This window comes from Chiloscyllium plagiosum, chromosome 10 (genome assembly GCF_004010195.1).
Source record: "Chiloscyllium plagiosum isolate BGI_BamShark_2017 chromosome 10, ASM401019v2, whole genome shotgun sequence".
Lineage (NCBI taxonomy): Eukaryota > Metazoa > Chordata > Chondrichthyes > Orectolobiformes > Hemiscylliidae > Chiloscyllium > Chiloscyllium plagiosum.
The window spans coordinates 77766399-77780032 of record NC_057719.1 but is presented as its reverse complement, the minus strand read 5'-3'; the positions used below and the strand labels follow the sequence as shown (position 1 = coordinate 77780032).

The following is a 13634-nucleotide window of genomic DNA, read 5'->3' as shown; positions in this document are numbered from 1 at the left end:
TCCAGTCTTCCGGCACCTCACCTGTGACTATCGATGATACAAAAATCTCAGCAAGAGGCCCAGCAATCACTTCTCTAGCTTCCCACAGAGTTCTAGGGTACACCTGATCAGATCCTGGGGATTTATCCACTTTTATGCATTTCAAGACATCCAGAACTTCCTCCTCTGTAATATGGACATTTTGCAAGGTGTCACCATCTATTTCCCTACATTCTATATCTTCCATATCCTTTTCCACAGTAAATGTGATGCAAAATACTCGTTTAGTACCTCCCCCATTTTCTGCGACTCCACACAAAGGTCCTATTCTCTCCCTAGTTACCCTTTTGTCCTTAATATATTTGTAAAGACCCTTTGGATTCTCCTTAATTCTATTTGCTAAAGCTATCTCATGTCCCCTTTTTGCCCTCCTGATTTCTCTCTTAAGTATACTCCTACTTTCTTTATACTCTAAGGATTCACTTGATTTATCCTGTCTATACCTGCCATATGCTTCCTTCTTTTTCTTAACCAAACCCTCAATTTCTTTAGTCATCCAGCATTCCCTATACCTACCAGCCTTTCCTTTCACCCTAACAGGAAGATACTTTCTCTGGATTTTCGTTATCTCATTTCTGAAGTCTTCCCATTTTCCAGTTGTCCCTTTACCTGCAAACATTTGCCCCCAATCAGCTTTTGAAAGTTCTTGCCTAATACCATTAAAATTGGCCTTTTTCCAATTTAGAACTTCAACTTTTTGATCTGGTCTATCCTTTTCCATCACGATTTTAAAACGAATAGAATTATGGTCACTGGCCCCAAAGTGCTCCCCCACTGACACCTCAGTCACCTGCTCTGTCTTATTTCTTAACAGTAGGTCAAATTTTGCACCTTCTCTAGTCGGTACATCCACATCAGAAAATTTTCTTGTACTCATTTAACAAATTCCTCTCCATCTAAACCCTTAACACTATGACAGTCCCAGTCTATGTTTGGAAAGTTAAAATCCCCTACCTTAACCACCCTATTAAATCAAAGAAATGTTGGCAAGATACTGAAGTGCAGTCCATGTGTCTAAAAGCATATGAGAAAGGCAGTATGCTTATGCTTAAATTTACATGAAGCAATATACCAATTAAAAGTAATAATCATTGCACCATAATTCTAATGTCCATAATTTTTTTTTTACCAAGACTGATAAGCTATAGCGTAAAATGCAACATTCAAATGCAGCCCATTGAGATAAATTAAACAGCCACTGAAATTATATTTGCTCTTTCCACCAACTTATTTTGAATATTCTTAACCTCAATGTGGAATTTGCTGCCGGATGGCATAGAACAGGTTATTAGCTTGTGAATCATTTGAAAAGGTCAAGAGAAGGACTGGAGTGATGACTCAAGGAGTTATACTCAGTGAGTAGCTGAGCTGTAGATACAAGGTATTATCCAGGTTTAATCCCTGGTCAACATTGCATTATCTAATCTGTAAGGAGTAATAGAAGCAACACAACTGTTCTGATACCCTACTGCAGCATTAAGTGTGTACTGCTCCTGGGGAGGCTATCATCAAATTGAAATGTTAAACAAGGCCCCATCTGGCTGTTGGGGTGAATGCAAAGAATCTCATTATATTTTTCCAACAGAAGCAGGACAGTTAATCAAGGTAGTTAACACTGCTGCCTCACAAAGTCAGAGAACCAGGTTTGATTCCAGCCTTGGGTGACTATCTGTGTTGAGTTTGGACGGGTTTTCACCCAGTGCTCCGGTTTCCTGCCACTGTCCAAAGATGCTCAGGTTAGGTGGATTGGCCATGCTAAATTATCCCAAAGTGTCCAGGGATGACCAGGTAAGGTGGATGAGCCATGGGAAACATCATGTTACAGCAACAGGATTAGGAATGTACTGGGTGAGATGCTCTTCAGAGGGTAAGTACAGACCTCATGGGTTAAACTGCTTCTTTCCACAATATAGGGATTCTATAATTCCAAGATTCAGGTGTCTTGGCCAAAATGCATTCAAACAATATCACAAAACAAAGTATCCTGCTGTTATCTAGATGTAGGAGGTGTATATATTAGCTGCTGTGTTTTTTACGTTATAGAAGTGACTAGATGTTCAATGCACTTCATTGGCTGTAAAGCAATTTTGAGCAGTCTGGCAGTCTTAAAAAACACAAAAGCTTTTTGTTTTTTTTCCCCCACTGTATCTTGTTTTGAGTTTGGTAGGGGAAAAAGGGGATCGCAATGGGAGTAGAAAACTCCTCCACTGGTAATACACATGCATAACAAACAAAGTTCACAAAACTTTGGAAACCTCAGGTCTAAAGAAGAGTCATGTTGGGCTCAAAGTTTTAAAGTTTTAATGTTTCTCTCTCCATACATGCTATCAACACTGCTGAGCTTTTTCCAACCTTGTTTTTTTACTTCCCTAGATTTCTAACATGCATAGCATTTTGTCTGTGCTCAAAGATCATTGCAGCTAATTTGTAATGTACGAACTTAATGCAGAATGCACACTACTACAGCTCAAAAAGCCATAGACTCCCTGACAGCAAGGAAAATTCAAAAAAGGTAGAATACAACCATCGCTACTCAAGTATGGAAAGCCCACTCATTACTATAACCTCCTTTGCTGGAGATAAGACTAGGTCGCACAGGATGTGTTATGACATAAACACTACCATGTTTAACAAGATCAAAGGCAATTGAGGGGAATTGCAATTACTGGGCTTTTGCCAGAGTTATTCAAACAAAGATCCCATCACCAGCCACAGAATGTACCCAGAGGTAGAATGTGGTTTCAGTTTACATAAATTATGGTAGGCAAGTGGGCAGCTTCAGAACTCCAGAGGAGCAGTAAACAGTACTCAAACAAAACTTTGTTTTGTGGATCGCACAAAAGCATGGGACACAGTAAGCGGATACTGGGGTAAACTGGCGATCATGTCAATCTAGCTTTGCCATTCAAAATGGTCCTTTTGTGATAATATCCATCATCCTACTGAATAGGAAAGCAGGCTCAAGGGACCAAATCATCAATCCTGCTCCTAATGTGTTTGTTGATATGACGCTACATTGGTTGCCCACACAAGCACCAGCTCCAAATGGTCAAAGACCCTCAACTCCTATGTTTGTCACGATATTTGTACTATACTTGTCCTATGTTCTCCCTCACAGAGTGTGAGAAAAGCCATTGATTGCTATGGGACAAGGTGCTGCAGCATAACTGCTCAAGATCATCGTCCACCATTCACTCTGGAATCAGAAATTCTGCATCTCAAATTTAAGGTGACATACAACTTAATTAAGTTACTCAATGGAGAACTCAACACCTGCAATGGCAAGGCAGTCAACAACTTTAGCCAACTAACAAAATGGGCATGAAGAAACAATAAATTAATTGATGTTTATCTACATGGCTTGCATTCACAGCACATAACTGTATGGAGACACCAGGACAACCTTCACAGACTCAATAACATCCATCTCCTGTGTCTATGGCACATCCAGATGGAAAGATAAAAATCATCTCTCACTGATTAAGGAAGTTACATTCTTGGATCAGAAAATTGAAAAGGTGAACTAAAGATTATGCACCTTTAAAATAGGAAATGCAAGAGAGAAACCAAATACCATACAATGTGTTTGTAATGTTAAGTACACAACCTCAACTGTACATGCACAATGATCTGAATGACCTGTCCTGCCGCAATTTATTTAATGCCACAAATATCAAGGTGGTGGACAATAGGATTAAGGTGAAACATTTTTAAAGCAATATAATGAATACCTTTCTCAATTTAGAACTTTTAAATTGATCAACCTCTAAGATACAGTAGCTCGTGTAGGTCATTCAAGATTAGAGTGGTGCTAGAAAAGCACAGCAGGTCAGGCAGTATCCAAGGAGTAGGAAAATCAACGTTTCAGGCAAAAGCCCTTCATCAGAAATGAGGCAGGGAGCGTCCGGGGTGGAAGAGGAAGTAAATGGGCAGGTGTTATATATTCTGTGATTGCAAGGGAAACCTCCGTGGTCTCCACCTGGAGGCTTCCTGCCTCAGTCCTGAAGGGCTTTTGCCCAAAACATCGATTTTCCTGCTCCTCGGATGCTGCCTGACCTGCTGTGCTTTTCCAGCACAATTCTAATCTTGATTCTGATCTCCAGCATCTGCAGTCCCCATTTTCGCCATGTAGTCATTCAGCCCATCACATCTACTCTGCTCTTCAGTGATATCATGGCTCATCTGACAGTCCTCAACTCTGCCCTTTAGTTTTAGACTCTCCCACAAAGAGAAACTAATCTGTCAAATCCCTGAAGAATTTTGTAAGTTTCAAGAAGATAGGTGCTCATTATTTTAAATTTCAATGAATACAAATCCAACCTACTCAACCTCTCCTCATAAGACAGTCCCTTCATATCTGGGATCACTTAGTGAATGTGTTCTGCACTATTTCCAATGCCAGTTTATTTTTTCCTAGATAAGGGGGCCAAAATTGTTCATAGCATTCAGCTGATTTAACTTTTGAGAGGTATTTTGTTGAATGTCTTTTGGAAATCCAAATACAACACATCTACTGGTTCTCCTCAATATATTCTGATTGATACTGATTCAGGCACTATTCCTCTTTCAAGAAAACATGCTGCCTCTGCTTGATTAGATTATCATTTTCCAAATGGCCTGCTATTGCTTCCTTAATATTTTTCCAACAATAAAACAAAAGAACTGCTGATGCTGTAAATGAGACACAAGAACAAATTGCTGGAGAAAGAAAGTAGGCCTGACAGCATCTGCAGAGAAAGCAGAGCTGGTGTTTCAGGTTCCGTGACCCTTCCTCAGAACTGAAGGTGTGTCTGGGCCTTTGATGGTGAGGAGGAAGTAAATGGGCAGGTGTTACATATTTTGCGATTGCAAGGGAAAGTGCGTGGTGATGGGGGGTTGGGGGGGGGAGATATTCAGAATAGACAAGGAGTGGATCCAAGTGTCCTGGATGGAATCATCCCTATGGAAGGCTAATGAGGGAGAGGATGGGTATATGTATCTGGTGGGGACCATCCCGCTGGAGCTGGTGGAAATTGTAGCTCATGATCCTTTGGATATGGATGTGGTAGGATTGTAGTAGGATGAAGGGGGGAGCGAAGATTGGGGGTAAGGTCCTAAGTGTGGAGATATGGCTGAGGGCCCTGTCAACGACCGTGGTAGGGAATCCTCAGTTGAAGGTGGAGAACACTTTGGAGGCCCCTTTGTCAAATTTGGCATTACCACAGCAGATGCAGCAGAGAGGGAGGAACTGGGAGAATGGAACAGTCTGTTTACAGGAAGTAGGGTGACTGTGTCAAGGTAACTGTGGGAATCTGTTTGCAGTGAATATTGGTGGTCAACCTATTTCCAAAAATGTAAACAGAGATGCTGAAGAAGAGAAGAGTCAGAGATGGATCAGGTGAAGGCAAGAGTAGGGTGGAAGTTGGAAGTAAAATAGATAAACTTTTTCAATTTCAGCTAAAAAAAAGAATGATTTCCCAGAGAAACAGTTGTGGTTGGGGGCTACAGTAGGACTACAGATGGAATGTTCCACATAGCCCAAAAAGAGACAGGCATAACTGGGACCCATGCAGGTACCCATGGCAATCACCCCTTTGATCATAAGAAAATGGGAGGAGTTAAAGGAGAAGTTGCTCAAAAAGTGAGGACAAGCTTGGCCAGGCAGAGGAGGATAATGGTGGATGGGGACAATTCAGGTAATTTTTTCCAGGATGAAGTAGAGTGGCCTGAGATCATCCTGATGGGGGATGGACATGTAAGGGGATTGCATATCCATGGTAAAAAAGTGGAGGTTTTCAGTCAAGTGAAAATTATGAAACTGGAGCAAAAATGTCAGAAGTATCAATGTAAGTGGGAAGGAACAGAACAAGGGAGAGAAAAAACATGAGGTAGGAAGAGGAGAGTTCAGTGGGGCTGAAGCAGGCAGAAACAATGGTCCTGCCCTGACAGTCCTTCTTATTGGTTTTGTGAAGGAGGTAGAAGCGGGTTGTGTGTAATTTGGGGATTATAAGCTTGGATAGACAGTTCCTGGAGAGATCACCAGATGAAATATAGAAGTCAATACATCAGACAACAAGACTGGAAGGCTTAATACAAAATCAGGGTTAGATTTGAGAGCATTGAGTGTAGTTAGTGCAGAAGGAATGAATAAGGAGTGGGGAGACAGAGAAACATTATGGCATTAGTTCTCTATGAACAGGTCGAGTGCAAGTAAAATGCCAGAGGGGGAGAGGTCCAGGTGGAGAGACAGCATCAGAAGACAGTGAAACAACTTATTGGATGGGGAGAGGACTCTTATCCAATGTCTGGCTCAGACTACCCCATGTGGATTCCACTCAGATTTCATCCCTCATACTTTGAATCCACCCACGATCACAGGTACCCTTCTTACATCCTTAGCAGGATATATTTTTTTGCTGAGAGTCATGACTTACATCTTTAAATGCCTGCCACTGCTTGCTTACTGTTATCCCTGCTAATCTATTTACCCAATTCACTTTAGCTAACTCTATCCTCATTTCATGATCACTACTTCCTCGAAGAACTTTTACTCAGAGGTGATTTATTAAACTGGCCCAGTTACCCATGATCAGATCCAAGATGTAATTCTCCTAGTTGGCTCCATGACATGTTACTCAAGGAAACTATCCCTAATACACACTATTAATTTGTTCACGTAGCTACCCTTTCCAATTTGATTAACCTAAACAACATGAAGATTAAAGTCACCCATAAGTATTGCTCTATTCTTTGAACATGCTCCAATTATTTGTTGATTTATAGCCTTTCCTACAGAGTGGCTCCTGTTTGTGGGTCTGTATATTACTCCTACTAACATCTTCATTCCCATGCTGTTTCTTACCTCTCTTCAAATGGATTCTACATTGTTTGAGCCCAGATCATCTCACAACTATCATTTCATTTATTAGAGAATGCTACCCCACTACCTTTTCCATTTCTTGTGTCCCACTGAATGATTAAATTTCCCCAAAAGTTAAGTTCCCAGTTTTGATCTCCATGTAACCATGTTTCCTGAATGGGTATGCGATCATCTTCATTTACCTCTATATGCACTCCATCTAACTTAATCTGAATGCTTTATGCATTAACATACAAAATCTTTTTCAGCTTGTTCTGTTATCAAATTTCCCTACATTTTTAGGTTGCTTGGTACAATATGATATTCCTTTATTCTGCTCCTTTCTTTTAATTTCTCAATCCTATATTCTTAGATTTTATAATTTCCCATGCAACCTGAACCCACCCATCTTTAGTTTAAAGAGCTATCTCCTGCCCGATTTACGCGACTCACCAGGACTTTGGTCCCAGGATGATTCAGGCAGAACCCATACCATCAGAACAGCTCCCTCCTTCCCTGTCCCATGGAATCAAACTTGAGCCACACATTTACCTCTTTAATCTTGTTGACCCCGTGCCAATTATGATTAAGACCTGAACCACAAACTGAGATCACTACCCGTTTGGTTCTGCTTTCTGAATTAGCCGCTAGCTGTTCATATTCCCTCAACAGAACCTCATTCCTCTTTCGACCTATATTGTTGGCACCAGTGTCAACCATGACAAATGAATCATTCCTCTCAGTGCATGTTTCTCTGCAACCCAGATGAGATTCTGGAACACATCAGGCAAGTAACACAGACTTCAGGACTCTGGATCCTGGCCATTAAGAATATCTCTCCGCCCCCACCCCCTCTCCGGCCTATCACCCTCACCTTAACCTCCTTCCACCTATCACATTCCCTCCCCCAAGTCCCTCCTCCCTACGTTTTATCTTAGCCTGCTTGGCACACCTTCCTCATTCCTGAAGAAGGGCTTATGCCCGAAACATCGATTCTCCTGCTCCTTGGACGCTGCCTGACCTGCTGCGCTTTTCCAGCAACACATTTTTCACCACTAAGAACAATGTTTATTCCCCAAATTATTCCAATGACCTAACCTGTTAATTGTTTTCTTTCCACTGATGCCACCAGACCAGATGGGTTTTTCAACAATTTCTGGTTTTGTTGGATTTCCAACATCTGCATTGGATTTTTGTCAGGCAACAAGCTGAGACAGGATTTCCATGTTTTCAGGGTGTGAGGAAAGAGAATTCCTTCTGTTGCCAAGCCTGAGCAATGTCATGATGAATTTTTAAAAAACAGCTTTACAATGTTGCCACATGAAACAGCAGGCAACAGTTTCTCAAGCCTGTGTAGCTCAGTGGATGTACAATATAGGGAGAAGACAAAACCATTAACTTCAAGGACGTGACAGAGATACCAGTTCCTTTCTTCAATACTGAAAGCATAATCTTAGAATATTCCTTTTCATTACATTTTAGACAGCTGGTCACAGTTAGTAACTATTTGCTTTATCCAACTGTTTCCATACTAACTTTAACAAAAAATGAATGACAGAGCAATTTCTTTATACTGATGAGATCAAATCCAAGAAAAACAAAAAAACTGCAGTGAAGTTTGAAAAAAAGACCCCACAGCAAAAAGTAATTTGTTGCTCATTCTCCAGTCCTTCCTATTACTGAGATATTGACATATGGAAACAAATTCCAAAGTACATTTCCATAGCCAAGAATCAAGCAACCCTTCCTTGTTTATGTCATATTGACACAGACATAATCTTTGGCATTCTGTGCTTTTGTACAACATTGATCGCTCACTCCTTAATCACTACACTCAAATTTTGATCTTACCCCTTGATCTTCCTCCTCCTTTTCACATTTTTCTACGTTGCAAGTTAACTTCATTCCTTCTTGATCTAAATTTCATCAGCCTTAGTACTGGCATCACAATTTACATCTTCCAACTCTTAAATCTTTCCTTCCATTAAAGATTTGCATTTCAATTGCAGATTTGTAAAGAAAACGCATCATTTTCCTAACAGATACCAGAAAAGAAATTGCATCCCAGCGACATCGGTAATTCCAATGTATACATTTGGATGAATACAGGTTCAGAAGATTTTTATTCCACGCATTGGCCGAAGGGCCTGTTTCCACACTAAGTAATTTAATCTAATCTAATCATTCTTTCATACAGTATTTCCTACACATTGAATTGCAACAGTGTATTTTCCCCTCGAGTCCAGATCACCCTGCATGCCAGTATTTCAATGGTTTGTTGTTTCTTTGAAGAAAAGCTACAAGAGGGAATTTTTTTAAAATTTTAAAATTCACTCATGGGATCTGGACCACTATTTATTGTCCATCATTAGCTGCCCTCAAGGTAGCGGTAGTGAACTGCATTCTTGAACTGCTGTAATCCACATGATGTCAGTGGACCATTCAGGAGGGAATTCTCGGATCTTGACCAACAACACAAGGAATGGGAATATATTTCCAAGACTGGATGGAGAGGGGCTTGGAGGGGAGCTTCCATGTGGCGGAGTGTCCATCTATCTGTTGTCCTTCTCCTTAGAGATGGAAGTTTGAGAAACTGCTGTCTAAGGAGCCCTGGTGAATTTCTGCAGTGCATCTTGTAGGCGCTACATACCACTGCTACGAAACATCAGTGGTGAAGGAAATGAACTTTTTTTCCTGGATTTCCACCACAATGTAAGGCGATAAGGCAGTGAGTTCCAGCCTCCGGCTCCATACATCAACGAAACCTGGAGTAGTTGCCAGAAACAAATTTGGGCATAATTTTGAATGTCAATGTCCCAGCATTATTCCCTGATAAACATCACTTCACATTTTTTTAGTCTGAGCAGCTCCTCAGAACGTTTTGTGAGGGGGAGGGGAAATCTAGAGCTAAATTCTGCTGTGTTTTGGCTATAATTTGTTGTCCAGTCCAGTCTATGATCTACAAAGGTGTGTATGCAGGACACAGCAAGTTATTTTTTGGGAGTTTGTAATCTACATATTTCTGGAGAAGCCCAGTCTAGCCACTTCCTTTACCAGTCAAAAATCTATGTTTTTTGATCTGTCAAATAAATGCCTGTCTACTGCCAGCATTTGCACTGCGCATACTCCAAATAATGCTGTGCACTGAACATATCCACGGTTCTTCACTGCAGCAAGTGATGAGTAATATGCATATATGCCGTAACAACAAAAAAGGTGTTTTGGCAACACCACATTTACCATTATCTTGGCATTCACTGTATAAATACCAATATCCTAAAAGATTCCTTTGTAACAAGATTATTAATTAGATTTTTCATGTCGCATAATGCTCAGTCTAAAATGGCCCACGCCTTGGTTGCTCATCAAAAGTGCTTTCAGGATCAATCTCAAAACATGCCAGGAATCTTTCCTCCAAACTTGTTCTTTAAGGTTTACCCACTCCATATGTGGACTGAAGTCACCCATGACTACTGCATTTCCCTCACTTTATGCACCTCAAATTTTCTGATTTATGCCATGTTAAGTCTTACCATTACTGTTGGAAACCTATAAACCTCTCCAACTAATGTTTACTACCTCTTGTTGTTTATGAGTTTCATCCAAACAGATTCTACTGTCCTTCTGATTAGAGATCTGCTGCTTACCAATACATTGATCCCACCTTTTGTTATCAGCTTTATACTACCTCCCTTCCTTTTTCTCTAACCTTGCTAACTACCAAATACCTTTGAACATTCATTTCCCAGTCTCAGTAACCCTTGCAGCCACTTTTCCATAATGGATTTTTTTTTTCATATCCTTTTACTTCTACTAGCATGATCAAGTCATGCAACTTATGTGAATTCAGATAGTGTGTTATCAAAGCAGAATTAAAAGCCCTATCCTGTATATTGATGCGAGGAAGTGTTTCTGCTGCTTCCACTTCCCATGATAAGCGGTTTTAATTCTCTGAACTCTTTGTCAAGTTCCCATCCAGCTGACAAACTGGTTTAAACCTTCCCCAATAGCACTAACAAATCTCTCTAAACAATTAAAAGGTTAGCCCTGGTCTTATGTTGTTTTTTCTCAACTTCAGAGTACTTTAAGGAGGTGGTATTCATATTGATTTCACAAATCTGTGTCATGGACGAAGACCCCCTGAGATTAACCCAGTATAGTTTGGGCGGAAAAAAGCATCAAAGCACAGTGCAACGTTCATAGTGACCTCTCATGTTTGTCTGCCATAAATTAAGTTTCCAACTTTCTTTTTGTCCAACATGAAGTTAGACATTTTGTGTAAGAATAGGCCAACACAGGAGGCCTGTTGAATTTTAAAAGAGATTGTGAATTCCCTGAGAGTTGTGAATGTCCATATTTAATGCTATTCACTGCAGACTTGATACTGTTGGTGGTTTAAATGCCAAGTATCACAACTTGTGGTAGCCATTTCAATAGCTTGCTTGGATCCAGTTTTTAAAAGTATTGAAAAGACCTGAAAATACATAACATGGGATCTCTAAATCGAGCATGATAGCAGCATAGTACAGTTCCTTTCTCCATGTGCTCATACCATTTCTTCCCCTCTAATCAACCTGTTCAGAGATGTTATTACATACCTCTGGAGCAGGTGGAACTTGAACTCAGCCTCCCTACCCAGGACCACGAGGCCTGGCATTTTGCAATAAGAGTCGCCTTGTAGTTTCTCCTTAAATGCATATTTGCCATTCAGCTCAAGTACATGTGCTGGTGACATTCTTGTTCTACCCATGCTATGCTCTCTACGTCTACAGCCACTAATTTTGAACTCCCCAAAAGTGGAAACATATTCTCTACATTTAGCCTAGAAAACCTTTCCATAATTTTCAAGCCCGCTGTTTGTTTAAGCCACTCTCAACATCTATTACTCAGAGAGAAGAAAAGACAAGACTGGGGTTAGTTTCCACACTGGTATCATCCTTGTACATTGTTTTTATATTGTGTCCAAGTCACTTTGATCAGCCTTCAGTCTCACAAAATGATGGTCTGCCTTGGTCAAGCATCACCAAGCTCAGGAGCCAAATGTTGCCATATTTGTTTCTCTCAATGGGCTGGAAAGGTGTATGACTCACTGACCTGTGTTGTTCTCTTGCATCCTCTTCTTAGCTGGGCCAGCATTTATCACCTGTTCCTAGTTGCCCTCGAGATGATGGTGGTGAGCTGCCTTCTTCAATTTTTGCAGTCCACATGCTGTCGGTCGACCCACACTTCCAGCAGGGAGGGGATTCCAGGTATTTGACTGAATGACAGTGAAGGAATGGTGACATATTTCCAAGTTGGAACTTGAAGGTGGTGTTCCCATGTATTTTGTCACTTGCTGTTTCTCCACACACAGTTTGATTGCAGCAGTTGCAACTTTTGAAATGCACTTCGATTTCAGCATCAAATGGCAGATTCCTGGTTATTCAATTTGCCCAGTGTCTTTACATACTTTTGATAATTTGCAAACACATAAAACAAAGTAGTCCAAGAGGAGTGTAACTAAAATTCAGTACAAATTAAACATCCCTGCTGTACTTTTCAATTCTACTTTGCGACAAATGTATCAAGTGGTTTGCTTGTTATTTAAGATATCTAACAAATGGGTTGTTATGAAATAAGTCAAAGTGAAGAGAACTTTAAACCAACATTGTTGAATGCAAGTCAGAGGAAGATAGTACTCTGTCCGGTCCACACCTTGCATTACTGCATTCATTGGTTGATTGTGGCCACCAAGATACAAGAGGTACATACAAATACTGGTGCTAATGCACTGATTATGAAATCGGAGAGATACTGAGAAAGACGAAAGAGACCAAAGCTTCTTGAAAAGGATGTACTTGAGAAATTACCCAAGAGGCATTTAAGAAAGTAAATGGTCTGGAACGCAATTACTTTGAATGAAAATTAAGAGACTGGCTCCAAAACTATGAGTAACCTATCATTGCAACAAATTCAGTCAATTCTTATTGAATTGCCAGTTAAAATAGAAAGGGTCAAAGAATAGTAATTATCAACCATGGTCTTAGTGAATGGTACAGCAGAATCAAGGGGCTGAATGGCCCACTTCTGCTCCTGTCTTACAGTCTTAGGAATAATTATAATGTATCAACAGTGCATATTTATAAAGGAGTGGGATTACAGTTGCTAAATGAAGCTGGATGCATGCTCATGTGATATTCTGACCACATGACATCTAATTCATGTGACATCTGGTAACATGACTTGATTTCAACTTGCTTGATACATACATGGTAGCTCAGTCTTCCGGAGATTGCTGACGAAATGAGGTGACAGTGAAGCTGAGAATGGGAAGAAAAGAATGCCAAGAACCACTTCTCCACTCTGGATGGTTGTGCTTTGCTAAGGTATTGACAGCTGTGATTTCTTTTAAGCTTTTCACTGCTATATAATTGTTAAATACACAATTTCAAAAGGCATTTCAGAATTTTGCTTCTATCATCTTTATTCATTCTCATTGAGCTTGTTGCTATTGTACAGTTTATAGAGAAACAAATACTGTAAAATGATCTTACGTGATATTGGGAAAGGCCTCAGGAATTTACCATCCAGTGCACCAAGATAAATTTTCATCGGCCAGGATGTCCGGAGCTGTGGAAAGTACAAATACTTTTAATACAATTTCCCATGGAAAGAATTTCTAGTTTAATAAAGAAATCAGCAATGAGCACATATGACAAAGGCTCTGCATTTTAAAATTCAAATTACTGGGAGATGCAGCACACTGGCAACTTAGAGT

At 40.3% G+C, this 13634-nt stretch overlaps 1 protein-coding gene across 5 annotated transcripts in view; it reads right to left on the bottom strand.

Annotated features, from left to right (window-relative positions):
* sipa1l1 (signal-induced proliferation-associated 1 like 1) overlaps window positions 1-13634 on the bottom strand; it is a 433231-nt gene that overhangs the window by 280561 nt on the left and 139036 nt on the right. For all 5 annotated transcript variants that reach the window (XM_043698149.1, XM_043698153.1, XM_043698152.1 and 2 more), the window contains one exon: window positions 13411-13486. The gene's annotated coding sequence lies outside the window, so the exon portion shown is untranslated. The remainder of the gene's footprint in view (window positions 1-13410; window positions 13487-13634) is intronic.